This window comes from Mirounga angustirostris, unplaced genomic scaffold (assembly GCF_029215605.1).
Source record: "Mirounga angustirostris isolate CCGP_5_RB_7025 unplaced genomic scaffold, mMirAng1.0.hap1 SCAF_9, whole genome shotgun sequence".
Taxonomy (NCBI): Eukaryota; Metazoa; Chordata; class Mammalia; order Carnivora; family Phocidae; genus Mirounga; species Mirounga angustirostris.
Genome location: NW_026991717.1, coordinates 97,763,196 through 97,786,011, shown reverse-complemented (window position 1 = coordinate 97,786,011; position 22,816 = coordinate 97,763,196). Strand labels below are relative to the sequence as shown.

At 41.1% G+C, this 22,816-nt stretch overlaps 1 protein-coding gene across 3 annotated transcripts in view; it reads right to left on the bottom strand.

Moving 5' to 3' along the window:
• The window catches only part of GNG2 (G protein subunit gamma 2), a 120,247-nt gene extending 101,539 nt beyond the window's left edge, over nucleotides 1-18,708 (bottom strand). Inside the window, exons 1-2 of one of the 3 annotated variants that reach the window (XM_054513706.2) lie at nucleotides 18,497-18,708; nucleotides 2,561-2,602 (exon numbers count right to left, since the gene is read on the bottom strand). The gene's annotated coding sequence lies outside the window, so the exon portion shown is untranslated. Of the gene's footprint in view, nucleotides 1-2,560; nucleotides 2,603-9,807; nucleotides 10,325-18,496 lie in introns of those variants that run through there. The other 2 variants (XM_045900850.3, XM_045900851.3) reach the window with 2 other exon arrangements.
• Nucleotides 18,709-22,816: the final 4,108 nt, after the last annotated feature.

Below are 22,816 nucleotides of genomic sequence, written 5' to 3'. Positions count from 1 at the left end.
AGGGCCTCCAGAAGGAAAGGCAGCTCTGTTGATACTTTGCTTTTAGCCCAGTGAAATCCCCACAGAACCAAACCTGCAGAACTGTAATTTTTATTGCTTTGAGCCACTAAGTTTGTGATAATTTGTTACGGCAGCAAACAGGAAAGGAATATATCCTTCACTGACACTGCTGCTTTTCAGTTTGCCTGATGCTTTCGTAGTATTTTGCTCCAAACCCTAATATTTGACCATTTCTTACCCAGTGTTTAATTTGCTTCTCTACATAGACTTAAAAAAAAACATATTTGGTACTGGAGAAAATTTGCTCAAAATCCCTCTAGTAGCGCAAAACGCCATTTTTCTTTACATGTCTACTTAGTTTCGTTTCTTTCTTCAGTTTGTTAGCACATGACCACTGATATAAGGAACCACTGAGCATAACTGAAATCAGTAATTTTGCATGAAGCAAAAATGCTTTTGAGAATGGAAAATGACAAGCCCTCTAAAATTGTGCGCAAAGACACAGTAGTTCTCAATGTCTACTTAGGGTGCTCTGGATATCACAATGACTGGAAGATGCCACTGGCCTTTTGTGAGCCAAGAACAGGAATACCAAAGAGTACAATGAAGAATTGTCCCATCCAACCTGCCAGCAACTCCCACTGAGAAACTCTGCCTGGATTGATTTGAAACATTTAAGTCCACTCATTAGCATGAAAGAAATCAACATAAACATCAGACACAGAATATCAAATACTTCTAAGACAGTCTTCATTATGAGCAATAGAGTAGTCCCCACTTATCCATGGTTTTGCTTTCGGCAGTTTCAGTGGCCCTTGGTCAACTGTGAGGAAACAGGTGATCCTCTGCCTAATGCTTCATCACAATGCCTGTCATTCACCTCCTTTCCTCTCACATGTAGGCATTTTATCATCACGTGTCATCACAAGAAGGGTGAGTACAGTACAATAAGGTATTTTGAGAGAAAGACCATAGTCACATAACTTTTTTTTACAGTATATTGTTATAAATGTTCTATTGTTGTTCATCTTTTACTGTGCCTAATTTATAATTAAACTTTATCATATGTGTATGTATGTGTATAAATATCTATCTCTCTGTGTGTGTGTATATATATGTATATATATATGTAAAAGCACAATATACATAGGGTTCAGTACTAGTGCAGTTTCAGGCATCCACTGGGAGTCTTGGAACATATCCCCCACAAATAAGGGGGGACTACTGTATTTGGTAGAATGCAGGGATGGCTCTGTACTCAGTTGTAAGATGTTAAGTACTTAAATCCAAAAGAACCTCAATATGAGGTAGCTATATATGGTCTTAAAAGCATACTCACATAGGCCTTTCTTCTTAAAGCTCTAGACCAGAGATTCTTTTTTTTAAATTTCTTTATTTACTTGAGAGAGACAGAGAATGGGGGAGGGGCAAACGGAGAGAATCTTCAAGCAGACTCCCCGCACTAAGTGCAGAGCCTGACGCAGGGCTCGATCTCTCAACCCATGAGACCATAACCTGAGCAGACACCAAGAGTTGGACACTCAACCGACAAAGCCACACAGGCACCCCTCTATACCAGAGATTCTAAGTTTCTAATACTAGCAAATACTAAATATTTGCTGAATAAATACATGGACGAAAGACTAGCTCCAGTAAACTAAATCAGGTTATAGGTAGGTAGTATTTTTTATTAGCACTTTTCTATAACCACTAAATAGTTATGTAAATAAACAATTAAAAATCCAACAACCAAATTCAAATCACTGACATATAATCCAATGGGGAAAGAAGAGAAATAGGTGGTGGAATAAATGAAAAATATTGGCCATGAGTTGATAGTTGTGGAAATCGAGTGATGGGGATATGGAAGTCTATTATATAACTCTATTTTGGAAAAAGCTTGAAATTTTTCCTAATGAGGTTAAATTTTAAAATAGGGGGGAAAAAATCCACGTTGCTGACTGTAGATCGGGGAGAGCAAACACATTATCACCTGTCTCAGCAATATGATGACCTTGCAAGTTTACAACCAGATTCAAATGGCTTTAGCTACTTTCAAAAGCCAAGTTAGCTTCTTTAAGAAGAAACCCCTACAGCATTAGATTGACCTTTTGTTATTATTGTTTGTTGCTACTGGGAAAGCCCTTACAGTGTCTATAACCAATCTGTTAAGAACAGGGCTTACCCTTCTCTGATCTAATCTACAATGATGTCTGTCTTGCACAGGGTATTTCTGCAATAGCTGCAACCGATTAATCCTGTATGGTGCCAGAGGAATACATTGTCAGGCTGTGACCTCAAGGCTCTCCAGCTCAGGTTTTTAGAAGGAAATGGGAAAATCTGGGTGAGAAATCAGACTTTATCTTCAAGGATAACTGCTTTTTTCTTAAATCCTGAAGTCCTGTTAATTTTGCTAAAGCCTCTATGCATATTTCTTATGGATAAACATCACATGTTAAATGCATTCGTCTACAGGATCAGTTAAGATCATCTTTTCTGCTTCAAGTTCTGGTTAGATTCAAGAAGCTCCTGGGAGGAGAAAATATTCCTTAATTCTTACCTCTTCAGTTCCCAAAGCCTGAGGCTCACTGGCAGATCTGGGCTGTTGAGAAAGCAGAGAGGAAAATGAATGTTGTTGTTGTTGTTGTTGTTGTTTATAAAAAGGAAAAATAACATGATACATAAGAGCTGAATTAAGCAAATGAGTGTTTCTGTAAATAGGGTTTGGTGGTAATGGCTGAAGAGCCCTAAGCGCGGAGGGTCTCACAGGTTTACATTTCTGAGCCAAGAACAAACATTCTGTTAACACTTTTTCTTTTAAGAAGCAGATGTGAAAATAACAATCTCTTTGTGAACTTCCCTGGCCTTCAAGAAAACATGAAACATAAAGTGGGCTTGGGAACCTAAGGGAAGCAGAGTTCTTGGTGACAGAAATGATTAAATGAGATGACTAGGAAGAAGTTTTTTCCCTCCTGACCTAACCCGGTTTGCTCCCAACAGGACCAAAGGGGCAGAGGCAGAACACATTCTTGCTCCAGGAGTTACGAACAGAGCTGGATTTCCGCTTGTGTGTATCTAGCCCTTACAGAGGGTAGATTTGGACAATTTAGGAATGATAAAAGCATCTTTAGTATCTAATGTTTCTGTGGGCTGTTAACAGCAGAGACACTGACACCCCTGGCCACAGGGACTTCAGAGGATGTCAAGTTCACAGTGGGTCCTAGGACCGAATGAACATCTGTGTCTATAAAGACACTTCAGACTGGTGGGTGTGCTAGAGCCTCAGCCCAACCAATTATATTCCCAGATGACTAGAAGGGATCATATGCTTTTAAATGAGCCAAAGTTATTAGGAAAGCATTATCTCATGATTAATGACAGCAAAGAAATAATAATAATAAAAAAAAGCCAAGGGCCAAACACAACCTGTTTTCACAGAATGAACCCTAGGGATAACAATGATTAGTGGGACTTGCAGAAGAAGCCCGTCTGAGGGTGCTCGGTGCCTAGCACTCTAGCACATTACTGGTGCTAACAGCCTCTCAGGGAAATAGTTTGGCATTACTCATCAAGATCCTCAAATATGTTCTCAACCATTGTCTTAGTGATAACACTCCTTGACTTTATTAAAAAAAAAAAAATCCAAAATGTAGACAAAGAATTATCGCCAAGGTGTTAGAAATAGCCTAAATATCAGTAATATAATTTATTAAGTAAACAAAAACTCTACATGATGGAACTTTGAAATGATGCATATAAAAACCTTAAATGATGAGGAAAAATACACATGCCCTCTCCTTTCCAACATTCTCCCTTCTTGCTGGTCATAAGTGGGATCCTTAGGGCAAGCTACTTTAGATCAAAAGCAAGAGAAACAGGCTTGAGTGATGGACGAACGTGATAGAAAAAGCCTAGGTCTCTCGATGATCTTGTGGAGCAGGGCTACCTTTTCACCCCTGGACCACCCACTTCTGGGTTATTATGTGAAAGAGAAAGAACTTCTATCGCCCCACTGTGAAATCAAGCCTCTGTTACATGCGGTTCAACCAACAACCTAATTAATAGAAGGGGTCATTTCTTCACATTTTTTTCCCCAAATTTTCAATAATCACCATGAATTACTTTACCAGAAAAAAAAAAAAATTTAAGCATGGTTTAGTAATTTTAAGAAAATTAAGATAGCACAGAATAGAGCTCAAGCAACATGTGCCTTCTGTTCATATATGAGAGAAAAAATGAAATCTACAGTTTCAAGAAGTAGTTATTATATCTTCTCAAGGGCATAAATCACACACCAACTCCCTGAGTTTGTATGACCCTTTTTTTTTTTTTTAAAGATTTTATTTATTTATTTGACAGAGAGAGACACAGCGAGAGAGGGAACACAAGCAGGGGGAATGGGAGAGAGAGAAGCAGGCTTCCCGCGGAGCAGGGAGCCCAATGCAGGGCTCGATCCCAGGACCCTGAGCCGAAGGCAGACGCTTAACGACTGAGCCACCCAGGCGCCCCTGTATGACCTTTTCATCACACTTCACGGCACTTTATTTCAAGCATTCTGAAAAATAGTTTTAATACAGAAAAGTTCTTTAGCTTTAAATAAAATCTGCTTTAATATCTGCTTGAGGAATACTCTAAAAAAATAAAATAAAACTCTGGTCAACATATTATAATTCTCCAGTTAAGAGGATACCGTTCAGACTCCGAGATCTCTAGACCTCTTAAAGTAAACTTAGAAACAGTCTTAAAAAAAACAGCTTTATATGCACTAACTCATACCTTTAATTTAAGGGTGTTGTTTGTTCCTCAGATAGAATCATAATGACGCACTCCTACTGTAACCACTGGCCCAATAACTCTGTTGACCGTGTCCATCAAACAAACATCATATTTTGATTTTACTTTCCTCTGGAATGGCGACAGATTTATAAGAGCTCACATAACCTCCCTAATCTCTGTTGCCCATGGTCTGTATTATAAGATGACTGTCCAAGATAAAAGAGTCATATCTACTCCATAAAATAGAGAAAAGATATCTCATCTACTTGGGGATCAGCTCTGAAACAATGGCCTCACTGAAACCAGTCTCTACCCATATTAGAATAATGCACTTTATAATGCAAATCCCTTAATCTGCAATAACATTTTGCCAGTGGTATCTGGTGCCTTTTAGAAGATCATTAAAGCGCTGTGCACCTGCACACAAGACACTTCCCCAGGTAGACCCTAGAGACTTCCATGTAATTATACATCAGATAAAGGACCTATTTCCCCTCCTTCTCCCCGAGAGAATGCCAAATGGTCCTTTTCTCTCCTGTGAATCACAACACCCGACACTAATATGGCTAACTTATATTCAATAACAAAGGGAGGATGCCAGAGTTTCCTCACTTCCCTCTTAGGATGACTATGCCAGTACGTTTTCAAGAACCCCCTAAACTCTCTCTTGAAATAGGCAAATAGAAGCTGATAGTCCAAGCTCTGAATTCTCGGTTTTTCTCCCCCTCTTCTCTTGACAGGAACATAAGCAAGCCAACTCGACAGGCCTAATTACCATGGTAACAACATGCACTGTGATTATGAGTGTGTTTGTTTTTTAAAATGACTCACAGATTGTTCTCCCAGAAGCCCCAGACACACCGGCTTCTGGGTGGTTTATAAAAGCTATTCAAAGTTTTCTTGCAAATTTCTTGCTCCTATTAGCATAACTGCTGTGATGGAGAGAGATTCATCAAATCAAATATGCCCTTTTCCTTAAGGATGAAAAAAACCCCACTTGGTTCCTTAACCGCTCCAAGATTAATCAATTTAAAACTTGGGTTAATAATGAAATTAATTTGAGTTTGTACACTGGAGATAATTAATCTCTCCCTAATTTAAATAATCAAGGTATTTCATAATGTAGTTTTAGAGACCCAAATGAAACAATCAAGTGAAATAAAATCAGCAGTAAAAAATATCAAATAAAATAGCCTAAATCTGTGAGTACACGGTCAGTCACATGTAAAGTGTTATGAAAGAATAAATATAAGTTTTAGTACCAAGATGTTTTTAAACCAATGTCCAAAATAAAGACATTTTAAAATGCAAACATAGGGGCGCCCGGTTGGTGCAGTCAGTTGAGCATCCCACTCTTGCTTTCGGCTCAGGTCATGAACTCATGGGTTGCAAGCTGGAGCCACAGGTCAGGCTCCTGCTCAGCGCAGTCGGCCTGGGATTCTTTCTCCCTATCCCTCTACCCCTCCCCCCTGCAGGCACGCATGCACACGTGCTCTCTAATAAATAAATCTTTAAAATGCAAACATGAAAGAGTCCAGACATTTGGAAAAACTGTGGACTGCTTCATTTATTCAATACATATTACTTAAGATCCTCTATGTAGTGTCATTGTTTATAACTGGAACAGTGCCATAGGGCTTAGGGAAGACCATTTTCTTACTGGAGACAAAGGCCATGGGTGTGGCTTAATTTATCATCTTATCTTAGATTCTTTGCTTCACAAGGCACCATTCTGAGTAAGCTCTCAATGGGAGGGACCATTTTCCAATGAAAGTATTGAGCCTAGAATTCAGAGTCCTAATTTAGGCAAAATGGTTGACTCTCTAAAAAAAAAAAAAAAAAGGCTGGTTATTTTGCTATGTCAGTTTTCCTCCATATGAATTGGATATAAACCTTTAAAAGAAATGGAAATGGAAACTTATAAATCTATTTAACTTAAAACTATCTCCTGATGTTTACATATAACACACACACATACACAAAATAGTCATTAGAAATTACTGTCTCCCAATAGGTACATATTTTATGTACTATTACCAATAATATACTTCTCCTCTAGAGTTTGAAGGGATAACCAGCATGAATCTGTCAGGATAGGCTAGGATATGCTGTGTGGTAACGAACAACCCCAAAATCTTGGTGTAGGACAGCAAAACTTACTCCCACTCCCACTACATGTCCATCGCAGGTCAGTGGCTAGACCCATCCCTATGTTGTCTTTACTCCAAGACCCAGGCTCAAGAGTGCAGCCCCCATTTCTGTGCTTTTGCCACTGCCAATTGCCAAGAACTGCACTGCCATCCTGGTTCTTAAGAAGCTTCTTCCTGGAAGTGGTAAAAAGCACTTCTACTCTCATTTCACTGGCTAATACAAGAGATGTGGCTACACTTACCTAAAGTGGACAGAGAAGTGTAAAGTAAGCCTATCATGAGTTCAGAAGGAAAACTGGAAATATTTATGACTGAGCGCATAAATTACTGGACAAATAGTGCAAGGGACACTTAAGTCAAAACAGTGACATCTGGCCACCCCAGAGAAATAGTCCTCCAAGTTCTTTGTACCTGTGACTAATGTTGGGCCGTAACAATCACTTCTGCTAGAATTTGGTAAGAATCCCATGGATAGAATAAAACATGCTCTACTCCAGCTTTATGGCAACAATAATAATTGAATAGCGAGACTTCTAAATAGTTACTATTTGTCATGCACTAGGCTAAATAAACATTTTAATACATTATATAATTTTCTCCTGACAAGTTTGTGAGGTAGGTATTGTCATTATTATTTCCCATCTCATAGATGATGAAACTGGGGCATAGAAAGTAACTTGCTCAAGAGATTCTGATTCCAAACTGGTGTTCTTTAACTACTATACTTGCCTGTGTAGTAAGCCTTAGAAAATTATTTTTTACACTACAGTATTTGAGGATTAAGACTTACAGTAAAAAACATAATTTTTTTAACCTAGAAATTTTCACCTTTTCTTACTTAACTTTTGTATTATTTTAATTAAAAGAAAATCTAGGGGTTGTTCAATAGCAAGGTTTTTTTTTCTTTCTCTTAGTGAAATTAATGTCCCTCCACAGCAATGTTCCCTAAACACAGCTAACATTTATGAGATTTTTAAAAAATGGCAAAGGATCAGCTCAGTTCTCCAAAAAGACTCTAAAATGACAGATTTTTTTTTTTTTAAAGATTTATTTATTCATTTGAGAGAGCGAGAATGAGAGAGAGTACATGAGAGGGGGCAGGGTCAGAGGGAGAAGCAGGCTCCTCGCCAAGCAGGGAGCCCGACGTGGGACTCGATCCCGGGACTCCAGGATCATGACCTGAGCCGAAGGCAGTTGCTTAACCAACTGAGCCACCCAGGCGCCCAATGACAGATTTTTTTTTCCTGTTAAAATTTTTTCACAATTTTTCTCATTTCTGTACAGATCAGATAAATACCCTTCTTAAGCAGAGCTCTGTTGGCAAAGCCTAGAAATCAACTTCACTTTCCTGTTTAAAAATGCAAATATGAGTAGGAAGCACTCTATCATCTATTACAGAAAATGTACTCCTACTATTAATCCTTAGTCTGCTCTGATGAGGATGCAAAGAAAGCACACCTTGAGACAAGCGGTCAAAACACTGTAATATCAGCAATTCCACTTTGAAATCTCCCCTTTCCACGAGGGCCGCCTCACATATAGAACCTCTGAAATACACCACCACCACTGTGGAAAGTAGGAACCATGAAGAAAAGGCAACAGTAATGGAAGTGCAGGTTGCCTCCAGAGTTGGAAAGTGAAAACCAATTTTTGAAATAACTCATAATCAGCAATTCCAGAGATTAGTCATTCTTCTCTCACAGGTGCTGTAATCAACAAAATACCTCTCTAGAGAAAACAAGCTTTCATTTGAGTCTGACAGACGCCATACACAGAGCCCTCGGCCTCTCTAGCTCCTGTCTTGGCCCAGAGTGGATTTTATTTACATCAAATTGACTTAACTGATCAGTCAGGAAAACTCAATTTATATATATATATATGTTTGTTTTTACAATGGAGATAATGCAAGACTAAATTAAATGCTGTCTAAATTAAATGACATTCTTATTGCTTTATAGGACCTGATGTATTTTCTTCTGGGATTATAGGTTTAGAAGGTTATTCTTTACTAAGTCTCGCATTAGCCATTTTGTATTTTCTTTCAGGATTCTTTCTCCAGTCTACCTAGATCACCACCATTAACAAAAACAAGCTCTTTGTTTGTATTGTGTGTTTTTCTTTTTTTTTTTTTTTAATTTTATTTATTTATTTGAGACAGAGAGAATGAGAGACAGAGAGCATGAGAGGGAGGAGGGTCAGAGGGAGAAGCAGACTCCCCGCTGAGCAGGGAGCCCGATGCGGGACTCGATCCCGGGACTCCAGGATCATGACCTGAGCCGAAGGCAGTCGCTTAACCAACTGAGCCACCCAGGTGCCCTGTATTGTGTGTTTTTCAAAGGGAAATGCATGGAAACACTGTTCAACTCCAAGTTGTGTGATCTCGATGTTATTTAACCTTTTTGAGCCTTGGTATCTTCACTTATAAACTGGGAATAATAATGGTGTCAGACTCCATTGGCTGGCTACCTGATAATCATTACCTCCTTCTTCTTTGCTAACAGAACCAGACCTTTTCTCTGGTGACTGTGTTCTTCGGAGAGGCAGGGCTGCTCCACGGCCTCAGGAGGAAACTCTCACCTGAGCCAATCACAGCAGTTCCATCTGCCTTGTCTCTACAGATAAGGCATGTGAACTGTGGGGGGAATTCAGCTGGAGACAGCTTTTCTGTCACACTAATAAGAGGTACATGAAAAGAAATGAGTCCCTTCGCTGTGCCTCTAGATATTGAAATCCGGCTGCTAGTCTGAAAGCAGCCATCTCAGCATGGGCAGGGGAGCAGCCTCAGAGAGTGCACCAACCTGCTGAGGATGTCAGAACAGGGGGAAGGAAAGAACGCAGGTTGCTAAGAACAGTGCCCAGTGGCGAATAACTCTGGAGTTACCTTTCCTTCAGGATGACTTGAGGCAAATTCCACCGTTGAAGCCATTTTGGTAGGGTATTCCTTTACCAGCAGCCAAAAGTGTCCTAACTGAAAAACACTCTCTTCTCATATCACAGGATGATTTTTTAAAACTCATGGCAAACAGTAATGTACATAAAGTATTCAACACACAGCAGCACAAAGAGCATGCCCAGCAAATGCTAGTTCTCAACTTGATTGCTGAAAGGTGTTGATCTTTGCTCTTTCAACCATGAGCGAGCGCTTGACTCTGTGTGGTTTGAATGACTCCTCTGTGAGGTTTTCCTTGGCTCCTCCAAACAGAATGTAGGGCAGAAATCATTGCTTTCTCTACTTTGTTCATCTAAAGATAATATCAAATTCCTAAAGTTATTTTAAACAATAACATTGGCATTTAATTCAGACAAGCCCTGTAGTGCTGATTGTACTATAGAAAAATATAATTAAACAAAGCAGTCTTCCTGTGTAAATCAATTTGATCTAAATAAAATTTAACCCAGACCAAGTACTCAGCCCAGCAGCCAAGTGTACTGCATTTGGAGTCTGCCTAGTTTAATAGAAAAGCTGCTTTCTGGAGAGGAAAGACCTATTTCATAGATTATTATACACATAGGTGAAAAGGACACATTTCCTCTAGAACTTCACCCCATCCTTACGTCAGGAAGGCACCTGCACCAGCTTGGGAACCCTTTCTCCCCAGATCCTCACATGGCATTCTCCTCACCACATCTTAATTCAAATGTCACTTCCTCAGAGAGGTCTTCAGGGACTACACATTCCCATCACCACCACCATCATACACACGATCCCCATCATTCAACCTGTTTCTATTTTCATCCATCTCAGCACTTTTCACTACCTGATATTTTCTTTTATTATAATGTGTTTCTGTTGATGGGGTCCAAACTTAGCTATGATCTAATCAGCCTGGGCTGAGGTTGGAACCTGGGTATTTTTTTCAAAGTACCCCTCAGTAATATTGAATGTGCAGCCAGATCTAAAAGCCATTTGTTTATGTGTTTACTGGATCTCTCCCAACACTAGAATGTGAGTTCCAAGAAAACAAAGAACTGGCCTGTTTTATTCATCCAAGTCTCCCTGGCCTCTTGAAGGACACGTGGCACATTCAGACATGCAGTTAAGACTTGTGGACATGCTGACCAACTGGACTGTAATTATGTCAGCATTTGCCTGTTTCCCCTGTAGTTTAGGAGCTCCTAGAGAGCTCCTAGAGTATCTAGCCTAATCTGCACCAAAAAATAAGTGATGAAAGAAAGTTCAATAAGTGAATTATAAACAAACTGCATTTGTGAACTTAAATGTTCACACACACACACACACACACACACGAAATAACAGATATGTGAAGTGAGGGATGTGTTAATGTACTCAATAGAGGGGATCCTTTCACAGTGTACACAGATCATCACATTGTACATTTTAAATGTCTTACCATTTTACTTGTCAATTATACCACAATAAAGCTGAAATTAAAAACAAATAAACAAACAAAAAAACCCGTAGAACTGTATTTGCGTGCTCTAAGGAAGACAAAGATGGAACTGGGTGTTGTCACTGTCCTCAAAGAGCTGGCTGAAGGGGAAAAAATGAAGATTGCCATTATACACATTACAATGTGCTAACTGCTGTGAAGAAAGAACAAAAGATTTCAGAGGAGGTAAAGATTGTTTCTTACTGGGAAGGGCAGAGAAGAAACCGAGGAAGGCTTCATGGAAGAGGAAGCATTTACAGAACAAATGGAATTTGGCTATTCAGAGAAGTAAGACTGTGGACTGTGGGGTGAAGTGTGGAAGGGGAAGTAGAAAAGTTATTCTAGGGAGAGGCAGGAACACAAACAAACCAGCCCAGCTGGAGGTTAGGAGGGCCTGAACTAAGACACCAGCTATCAACACGGAAAAGAGTGGATAGTGTCAAGATGTGTTCCCAATGACAGTGCAAAAAGCTATGGGATTGGCTACAACTTGGACTGTTTGTTGAGAAAAAAACAAAATTGAGTTTTCATAAGTGAGGGACTGAGAGAATGGGGTGTTGTTAATAGTCGGGGAATCAGGTAGGAGCTGGTGTTGAGTGGGGAAAGGCAATGGTAGCACAGATTTGGACATGTGAGTTTCATTTTCAGTGGGTTGACTGTTTGTAGGGTGCTTGATGTACAAGTTTAGACAGCAGATGAGTGGTCAGGATGAAGGATCAGATTTGGAACTGACCTGCATGGTGACAATGACCAAAATCACAGAAAAGGATTTGATAAAGGGAGAGGGAAAAATTAAGGGGCAGAAAATGCAAATCTTGAGAACAAACATATTTAGGGAGAACTTGGGAGTCGGTGGGGAAGTTGGGAGCCTCCAGAGAACTATGAAGGGTGGCAGAATGTGCCACCCCAAAATATGCCTCCTTGACATAAGGATTATTTTGAGCAGGTTATTTTGGGAAACAGCAGACACAGGAGAAATTGTGAAAACAGACTAGAAGTTACCACTTGTGTAAGGGAAATTTACATTTATAAAGGAAATCTCCATTTATAAGGGCACCTCCCTCTCCTACCTGAAAGGGAAGGATGACTAAATCACTAGACCCTAGTCAGTAGACAGGCATGAACTTAAGTCTGCATAAAAAATCTCACTCTTATTTACCATGCTTTTCCTGGTCACCTCCCCAAAACTGGCCTCCTCCACTCCTCCTTCTCTGTCTTTAGCCGAAGTTTGTATTTCAGCCTGAATTCTAAGCCACCACTGAGAGTTATTCTCTTTTCCCTGGGTATGTCCCATGTATACATGAGGTATATATGTTAATAAACCTGTTTGGCTTTCTCTTATTAATCTGCCTTTTGTTAGTGTTCCCAGATGAGAACTTAGAAGGGTAGTGGGAAAACTATTTGTCTTCCCCTACAGGTAGAAGGAGAATAGGTTAGTGGAGGTTATAAAAGTCAAGGGGAAGCTTTGTTGGCACCAGGTTTAATTTTAAATTTATGTGTGTGAACTAATCACATCTGCAGGCAAAGAGGAAAGGGCCAATAAAGAGAAGAAACCAAATACATAGGAAAGAGATAGAATTATTGTCAGAACATAGTCCCCTACAAAGTAAAAGGAAATGGAATGGAGAGTCCAAGTAGAGAGTTTACTCCTGGCTTGAACAAAAGGCTGTGTTAATTTGACCTAGGAAGACCAGGGAAGAGAATGAATGGAGACAGAGAGAAATTTTGAGGTGGTAAGTAATGAGGTTGAGGAAGCCTATAATATATGCCTTCTCAGATAAACAGAAGTGAGGTCACCTGTAATAAATACAGGTAGGACTTGGGTCTAATGGATTTATTGAAAATGCATAGGGGACAGTAAAATATGAAATAAAAAAAAAAGAAAGAAAAGGGTTTCAAAGAATAGCAATGGCCCTGCTGATGTTGCAGTGAAGGTGGAGTAGAACCCAGCTCTAGACCCTCTTTATTAGCTCTGAGTGCCAGGTGCCTGAGGAGAGGATTGTGGGAAGGCCTGACCCTGACAACCAGGCTGGCAGGGAGACAAGGAAAGGCCAAAGGAACAGGGAGGAAGGGGTCAAGGGACTGGTTTTTCCGAGCCTCTCCAGTAAGAGCTTGACTGTTTACATATATTTGCCAAGAGATAAAAGAGCTGATCCTGTCTTATCTCAAACCTTGGCATACAGTGGTACCATTTCTAAGAAACATGTTATCACTAGAGTTGAAGATTGAGCTCCCTCTTTTTAATATTTAATGAAGTCTTCTAGAGATTGTCTGAACAATGACTCCCATTAAATACAACTTAGTTTCTTTAACATAAGAATTTGGGGGAACATATATACATCTCTAATGCTCTTACCTGGAAATCTGAATCTCAAATTCCACTGTGGCATCATTACATTTAAACAAATTTGAACACAGAAACTGCGTACTTACATAGGATATTAAATTTAAACATTATAGTCTTCTTTTTAAAGAAAATAATTTAGTCTTACAATTTTAAAAGTGACAAAGTGTAAACACTTTCTCTGCCCATTTGCCCTAATATGGAGGGAGGTGAAATGGAGATTGAATTGGGTAAGGTATTAATCATCTGTGTAACTCTAGAAAAGTAACTTAAATTCTGGGCCTCTTCCATTATCCATCATGGAGAGTTTGATACATGCCAAGCTCATCTCCGGGTCATTTTCAGTTGTACCATTCTATGAGGTCACAGGCCAGGGACTAGGTCTTAACACAGCTCTGTAATTCCCTTCTCCACCTGGATCTAGTAAAGCCAGTCATGGATCCTCCCAGTAATTGTAGAATAAACAGATTTGCAAATTAAACAAAGTGGGGTTCATTATTCAACCAACCAACACACACAAATAGTGCGTTACAAGAATTTCACATACGATCATTCAGCAGCTCTTCAAATCATTCAAGGTCAACCTCCATACCCACACCATAAATCTCAGATATCATTGCTCTTAACAGAGTCCTCCTTCATCTTCCTGCCCAACTCCCCTCAGCCTTGGCCACACACTGCCTCACCAGTTTCAGAATCTGGGGTGAAATGTGTAGTAGGAAATGAAACCCAGAAGTATTCTCTATTTTCAAAAGTGAAATTCAGATTAGAATCACATTTCGTTAGTAGAAACCTCTCTCAGAAATCTATTGTTAACTACTATAGCCCCTTCTCCATAGGTTAATCCTGTCCATTATAAAGAGCTGGAAAATAATTTAGTATTTTAGATGCTCTTCCCTTTTTCTGACCCTGCCAACTATCGGGCATTCTTTCTCATCCAGCTAATGAGAGGAAACTAGAAAGACGTGGAAACAACAGTCCCCTAGTGCCTCCTTTGTAGTACCCTGTTCCACATGCGACCAGTAGGGTCACAAGTGTGACTGTCTACAGTAAGAGTTTGGATTTCACGATCAGGTTCTTGATAATCACCAATTATCAGGAGCTACGCAGATTTTCTTACTTTCTCCTTTTGATTTTAGAAGTTACTTCTGAGAGAAGTATTTTACTTGGGCAGGGATAATACCAGTATATGCAGGAGATTAAATACAAATATTATAATCAGGATTTTTAGGACACATGTTAGGAGATCTCACCATTTAAAAATGTCTCCTTGAAAACAATCCAATTAAAAAATGAGCAAAGGATTTGAGCAAACATTTCTCTAAAGAAGATATACAAATGGCCAATAGACCCATGAAAAGATGTTCAACATCACTAATGCTTAGGGAAATGCAAACGCAAATACAAAGAAATACCAATTCATACCCAATAATATGGCTACTATCAAGAGCAAACAAACAAAAATCCCTAAGAAATAACAAGTGTTGGTGAGGATGAGGAGAAATTGGAACTCCAGTGCACTGCTATGGGATTGTAAAATGGTACAGCTACTGTGGAAAACAGTATGGTCATTTCCCAAAAAATTAAATAGAATTACAATTTGATCGGGCAATTCAATTCTGGGTACCCAAAAAGAGTGAAGGCAGGGACTCAAACAGATAATTGTACACCCATGATCATAGCAGCATTATTTATAATAACTAAAATGTGCAAGCAACCCCAGTGTCCAACAGATGAATGAATAAATTGTGGTATATACACACAATGGAATATTATCCAGCCTAAAAAAAGAAGGAAATCCTGACACCTGCTACAACATGGATGAACTCTGAAGACATTATGGTAAGTGAACGAAGCCAGGCCCAGAAAGATAGATACTGTAGGATTCCACGTGTATGAGGTACCTAGAGTCGTCACACTCGGAGACAGAAAGTCGAATGGGGGTTGCTAGGGGAGGGGAGGAGGAAGTGGGGAGTTATTGTTTTGTGGGAATAGTTCCAGTTTGAGAAAATGAAAAAGATCTGCAGATGGATAAGTAGTAATAGTTATACAACAGTGTCAATATACTTCATGCCACAGAAGATTTAAAAATAGTTAAAATGGGAAATTTTATGTTATACATATTTTACTCCAATTAAAAAAAAACAATCTCCTGGAACCTTGGGTAGTGGCAAAGGTGGAGAATATGCTAACTTTTCCTTATGCCCCCAGGGAAGGAAAACGGACATCTGAGTACCTACTACGGACCAGGCACTCACAGTCACACACAAAAGCAAAACCAAAACACACACACACACACACACACACAACCTTGATTATGTACTATTAACTCCTCTTTACAACGAAGAAACTAAGGTTTATACATTAACGTACCGGGGCAAAGAGTAAAAACCAGAGGTAGGATTCAAAGACAGATCTGCCTGACTCTCGAAGCCCACGTTCTTTTCACTCCACAGTGTTCTTTTATTCTACCCACAGTTGTCTTTTTGAACTGGCTTTCTGCTTTGACGATACAGCTTTTATACTTAAAAGTTAGACCTGCCTTCTGAAGTGGGCTAAACAAGTCAGTCAGCCTAATACATTCACTATGTGCCCACCATATGAGGCCCAGGGCTGGCCACGAAATAATGGAGTCATGTTTCCACTCAGCCATTGGCCATATGGCAGAAAAAAAACATACGATTAAAATTTCAGTGTAGGTCGACTCCCTCAAAAGCCCCTGAATACTCTGGGCAAAAACATTAGGTCTTTCAATATTCCATATGGCCAGAACAAGTGGAGTCTCATTTTATAGCACTGGAGCTTTTTTTATCTTTTCCTAAACCTTCTACCATCACAGTTACTGATCAGCTGTTACTCACTAATGTCGTGCTTCAAGATGGAATTGAACAATTAAGGAAATGTTTTGGGCAGTGCAGAAAATAGGCAGCTCTCAGCTGTTTTGTGAAAGAGAACAGGGGGCCCTCGACTCTCCTGCGCCTAAGGGCCAAGGTTTTATTTTCTTACTTGTTTGTGAAACACACAGGGAAGAATAACGCAGATTGTCTACACATCCCCAAACAAAGCAGGGTGTTGGCACGATCTAGTGAATCCACAGCCTGTAGATGAGTAAGTACCAAGGGGTGAGCCCCATCCTCATACAGCCCAGATTCCCAACTTTCTACTTCATTTAATGACCCGCAGCTTGATCATGGAACTCCTATTAGGGACATTCTAGATCCAAGATCTACCCTCCATCTCCTCTGTGGAAGATTATCTTTACATATTTTTTACTTTAGGAGGGAAATGGGAAGTGCAACTGTAAAATACATGGAATGACTTATCTTGCCTACAGGTTTGATTAAATTCAATGAGTCCACAGGGAAACTCCATGGTTTCAACACCAGCAATATTTTGCCCCTTAGACACAGTACAAGTTTAATTTAATAAGTAACGTCAGAAAAGTAGACATTTTTTTCTTTAGTACCTAAAGATTCTTATCTCTGAAAATGTACTGCTACACCACAAATTTTGAGACGCCAAATCAATTTCAGAAAGATGGCATTAAAAAAAACAGACCTGACAGCTCTTCATAATTGAGAATGGTGATAAAGGAGGAAGCATATACATTCTCAATGGCATATTTAGTGTTTAAAAACCTATGTTTTAAGAATTTGAGTGTCTAAATATGACCTTTTTACTATTTTTACTCCACTATAAGCAATTCTTTCTTTCCTTTGAAAATTTATCTCCTTTCATTCTAAAAATTCAAGAAAAAACCTTTTATCAATGACCATTTATTGCTCACCCACACTTTCCGTTGGAGACAAAGCTCAATTTCTTAAATCATGCTTCACTAGGGTCTTAAACTCTTTCTCCTATATATCCTGCCAAAGAAATCTCACAATGTCATTTTCAGTCTGTTGGACCTATTTATTGGACTTTTACGTATCATTCATAAATTTGAACAAGTCATGGTCATGGATTCTCATTAACAGGATCCATTGCTCAAGATAATCAAAGAAGAAAAATCGCATTCTGATTTTACTATCTGGCTCTGGTTACGGGGTATACAGGTAAGGAAATAACCCAGCTCCACTTTCACATTTTGTCCCTCACTGAGGTTAATATGCATCTTGACCTACAGATGAATAAAATCCGTATAAACATCAAATCGATACATATCTGATTCTGGACAAGTTAAACCCGCCACGCTCCTTTGAGAAAGGATGCAACTTTAGAAGGAGACCCACCCGCAAATGGTAGCTGTTTCTGAGGCTACAGCGGCACAGAGCAGAGGGAGGAAGACACCTTTCTTTAAACGGTAAATACTGCCCCTCACATACGCAATTCCAGTCTTTGTTGGCAAATTCTGAGTACAAAAGGATTTAACCAAAAAAAAGAAAAAAAAAAGCTCAATCACAGTCATTATACTGCAAAACAGAAGACACCTCAGTGAAATATGTAAGAAAGACAATGCAACCAACATTTTCCGCCACTTACACCCTTAAAATGAGGGGACTGCAACGATCAGATGATGAGCCCACAGCTTCAGAGCCCCAGCTGATTTCAACTGATGCCTGCTCTTCTTCCAAGAGAACTATGCAAACGGCTCCTTGCATGTAGCATGCTTTCCTGACGAATGACCAAAGCTAGGCGCTAATGATGATTTTTTTAAGGCAAACATGCCACAAATTTAGTCATTCTCCAAAGCCCTTCTAAAAGAACCCATCCTAATCCTTTCCCCCAATCCTGAAGCAAAGTCCCTCTCTTCCCTTAGCAATCTGCCCTGAAAACCGCAGGCGGTGGTCATTTTCTTACTGAAAAAGGAACAAGCTGAAAAGCGTCCCCTTTACCTTGGCGCCCGCGGCGGGTCAGAGACTGGCTGGTGTCCTGGGTGGGAGCCGAAGTGTGCAGGCGAGCCCCAGCGCAGCCCGCCCAGCGCAGCCCGCCCAGCCCGCGCAGCCCGCCCAGCCCCGCGCAGCGCAGCGCAGCGCAGCGCAGCGCAGCCCAGCCCAGCCCAGCCCAGCCCAGCAGTAGTAGGAGCTGCCACGGAGCGCCGCCGCTGTGCGCTGTGCGTGTGTAGCAGCGGCGCCTGCAGCCCAGGGACTGGTCCCCACCCAGCTTTGTCTTCAGTCATCGTGCTTTCTACAGGAAGCAGCGCATCTCCCACTTCCTCCTCTTCTTGGTAGCTCTTAGCCGCTTTCTTCTCTCCCTCTCGTTCAAGCTGGCGCTTTCGCCTCCTCCTGCGCTGCCCGCATGTAGTGTGCCCAGAATCCCTCCCCCCCTTTGTTCCATGTCCCTCTGGTGCCTCTGTGCCTTCCTTCCCTTTCTCATGCCCTCACCTCCACGACAGCTTCCAGCGACTGCCTCTCCGGCCCCCCTTCCCCACGCGCAGGCTGCTTCTTAGCCTGCACTGGCCAGTTGTTGTTGACGGTGCTGTTGCTGGTGGTTTTGGGGGGTCCACAGCCCCTGGCCAGTTTCGGGTCCTGAAATCCAGCACCAGCTTCAATGGCTGCTCCTGATTTACTGTAGTCCCTTCCAAGGCAGCTAGCTGGGAGCCTGCAGCTTGCAGCTTCTTGCTGCACCATTTTGCTCTGTGGCCAACATTCCAGCAGCTTCATTTCTCCAAGGTCCCACTACCACTGAGATCTTACTTAACCCACATGCTCAGGAAGCAATGGCCCTGATTAAGTATCCTTGTGGGGCTCAGGAGCCAAACCAAGTCCTCCACTGCTACCTGTAGCCTAGCAGTGAAGACATGTTCCCAAAAGATTCTCCGGGGGTGTGAAGGAATGGTGTGTACTGCCAGCCTAGAAATAGATCTCTGCTCCTGCCCCCCACTCCCCCCCCCCCACACACACTCACACTGGTAGGGCTCTACGGACCCTCACGATCCTCTAGTCCTTTCCCCTCACTTTAGGACGGATTGTAATGTTATGGGTAAGGGAGTCTGTCTACCAGGATTGGAATCCAAGCTGTCATTACTGACCATATGCACTTGGGTAAACTATTTAACTTCTGTGGTCCTTGACTTCCTCATCTGCAAAATGGAGAGGATTACAGTCCCATCCCACAGCAGAATGTGAGGATTAAATGAGATGTACACAAAATGCTAATAGTACCTGGGATTTAAGAAGTGTTCAGTACGCATTAGCTCCTATTATTCTTAGAGGATGTGGAAGCTCAGAGACAGCAAGTGACTTCGATAGTCAGCAGTCACACCAGGACCTGTCCTTGGTTTCTGGATTCCCCGCAGTTAGTATACTCACCACTAAACCCCCATGCTCTTGGTGACAATTTATTCAGCTTGTAAGTCACTCTCCCCTCAATATTAATACAAGGTGCTTTGGGGAAGCTACAGATTAAACATGGCCTGGGGGCGGGGGAAAATCCTTCCAGTGTCCAGGCAGCACTGTTAAGAAACCTCTCTCTAGGCTTCACTGCATGGAAAGCTAATCCTCCCCAGCCCAACTCCACCTTTTTAAATCCAGTCTTGCCTTAACCCTCCAGCAGGTCTTCCTAACCCACCTTGAGACCACAGCACATTAACCTGGAAGGCACAGAATTCAATTTCTATGAAATATTCTGAGACAGTCCTAGTATACCCTGTGTTTTGATTGGATGTTCCATGAACAGAGTTTGCTTTTCTTTCTGGAAATCTTTGATCAAAAAGGACCCCAATGGGTGCCTGGGTGGCTCAGTTGGTTAAGCGACTGCCTTCGGCTCAGGTCATGATCCTGGAGTCCCGGGATCGAGTCCCGCATCGGGCTCCCTGCTCGGTGGGGAGCCTGCTTCTCCCTCTGACCCTCCCCCCTCTCATGTACTCACTCGCTCTCATTCTCTCTCAAATAAATAAAATATTTAAAAAAAAAAAAAAAGACCCCAATGTCAACTCACTAACGTCAGAAAATTATAAAATAGATTGTTTTAAGATTAAAAATAAAGAACTACTTTGAACCACCAGCAAACAGAATTGTAGTAAGGGGAAAGAATGGACATAGATTCCCACTGTGTCCAGCAACCCAACGAAAATCAGACATGAATTACCTCCAAATCACGAATCTTCATGTCAAAGGTTACCAGGAGCTTTTAAAGAAAAATTTAAATACAGTATATGTGATACAAGGCCTAAAAAAAAAAATGAGAAGCACAATTATTAGTGACTGGAAAGATTATGGAAACAAATCTGATTAATTTTAGACTAGTGGATTTTGGCATTAACTCTGGATTCAAACAGTTCTTTTTTTTTTTTTTTTTTAATCTTCGCTCTCTCACATAGTCGCTCAACCAGTAGAGAGTGGGTGGTACTTACCTTTCATCTATATAGGAAAATCTCTTTCAGACAATGAAATCTGCCAGGAATTTGGCCTGTTGCCTTCTGATTAGCTCTTCTACTTCTGGCCCTTAGAAAACTCTTAGTAGGGGGCGCCTGGGTGGCTCAGTCGTTGGGCGTCTGCTTCGGCTCGGGTCATGATCCCAGGATCCTGGGATCGAGTCCCACATCGGGCTCCCTGCTCAGTGGGAGGCCTGCTTCTCCCTCTCCCACTCCCCCTGCTTGTGTTCCTGTTCTCGCTATCTCTCTGTCAAATAAATAAATAAAATCTTTAGGAAAAAAAAAAGAAAACTCTTAGTAGATTCACCTGGCCATTGCTGTGAACTTCCAAACAACCTCCGTTCACAGCTGAAAACTAGATTTTAAGATTTTTCTTTCTGTCATTAATCTCATTGCTTTCAACTGGTCCTAATAGCCTCTTTTTCTGGAGAAGAAAAAAATATGGGGGTGTAGCTTGGCCAAGAGAGAAAATTAATCCAGTTCAGATCTCTTAACACAGGCATGGTAAGTACACACTAAGTCTACAAAGTGTTCATTTCTTAGGAGATATAATTATATCGCACCATTAACAGGACATGCCATTCGTAACTAAATATGAGCCTATCCTCGATGCATTTCATCAACGCGTAACACAAAAACCTGTAAAATACTCCACCTTTCATCAATGGCCCTATTTGTAGGCATTGATACCTTGTATTTCTTACATCCACCCTATAGAAGAGGTTGATGGTCATAAAGAGGCCATCGTTTTGGCCTGATATCTCTCCTGCATTACTGCACACTCTAGCTGAATGTCCCTTGAAGTTAACATTCCCCACATTTTATATATTGCCTCAACTAAAGCATGTTCTCCTTTCCATATTCTCCATTTCATGTAATGAGGAATACAAACCAGTTGCCCACAGAAGGAATATAGGAACACCATCAAAACCATTTGTCTCTGTTACCCGGTGTCCAATTGAAAGTTCCACATCCTTCCGTTCCCACCACCAAACTATCCCTTTGACCAAATCCCTCCTATTTCCTTGCCATGGTCTTATTACAGAAATGCTTGGCTTTCCCCTATGACTGCAAGACTCCTTACTTTGTCCTTCTACCTCCAGTCTCTAAGCTATGCCCACTAGAAGTACAGTGCTAAAACAAGCAGTTGATAATGTCACTGTCCTACTGTACTTTGTCAGTATCTCCCCTCCCCACTGCCCACAGGACACAAGTCTTAATTCCTTCACCTGGTACACAAGGCCTTGCAGAATGTCACCCGACTACACTCTTACCTTATTACCCAACCTGCTGCAAGCCCACCTCCATGGCATGCTTCTCACGGGACCGTGGTCTTTTCTCCTCTACATCTTGACATATGCTCTCCCTTTTGCCAGAAACACCCTTAGTCCTTCCTCCATTTGGTCCGCTGGCAACCCCCACTCATCCCTTCAGACTCTGATTCACTCAGAAGCTTACTCTGAGCACACACGCAGTGCGGGGTGTTTCCTGCCGGGACAATCCGCGGTGCCTCGTGTCTCCCTCCGTGTCAGCACGAACTGGCTGGCTTTGACGAGTTGTTATAGGTCCACCTCACCTGTGGCTATTTGAGCCCCTTAAATTAGGGCCACATTCCATTCATCTTTGCTTGTCACAGAGCAGGTAGTGGACAGATGTTTGTATAATAAAACGGCATCGTTGGCAGAAATTTCAAACCTGCCTTTGTATTCCTATGGGTCCTGAGGAGGGGAAGAAAAGGGAAAGGTCTGATGTGAGAGGTTGGTCATGGGATAAGAAAAAATAAATCCTTCGTTTTTTTGGTTTTTTTTTTTCTTTGCAAGTTGCAGAAAACCGTGGTACC